Source organism: Eimeria mitis, genomic scaffold (assembly GCF_000499745.2).
Source record: "Eimeria mitis Houghton genomic scaffold, Emh_scaff4136, whole genome shotgun sequence".
Taxonomy (NCBI): domain Eukaryota; phylum Apicomplexa; class Conoidasida; order Eucoccidiorida; family Eimeriidae; genus Eimeria; species Eimeria mitis.
Window position 1 is genome coordinate 3,428 of NW_013572464.1, and position 341 is coordinate 3,768.

The following is a 341-nucleotide window of genomic DNA, read 5'->3' on the forward strand; positions in this document are numbered from 1 at the left end:
TCACGGAATACTGTGTCCAATCGCTTCCTCTGAGGTCCTTGCGGCAACGCATGCACACAACTGCCCATCCTATGCGTACAGGTGCTTTGCAACGATGGAGGTTCCTGCTGGTACTACGGAAAGCTAATGGGTGCTCTGTTTGTGGTAATTCGCGCAAGCCGAAGTGTGTAGGCAAATGGCCTATAACGGCATACGTGTGGATGTTTGCACTGATCGGCTTCTTTAACTAATGCAAGCTAGTACGTTACTGATACACCATCTCCAGGGGAATTCTCTGCGTTTCCCTTTCATAGTTCGTTGTATATGCAGTGGTACATATGAAATATGTAGCAATGTAGTAG

General features: G+C 47.2%; 1 protein-coding gene across 1 annotated transcript in view; it reads right to left on the reverse strand.

The window, feature by feature from the left end:
* Positions 1 to 341, reverse strand: part of EMH_0072730 (nuclear movement domain-containing protein, putative) — a gene marked incomplete at both ends in the record, with an annotated part of 1,821 nt that overhangs the window by 716 nt on the left and 764 nt on the right. The gene's annotated exons all lie outside the window — the stretch shown is intronic.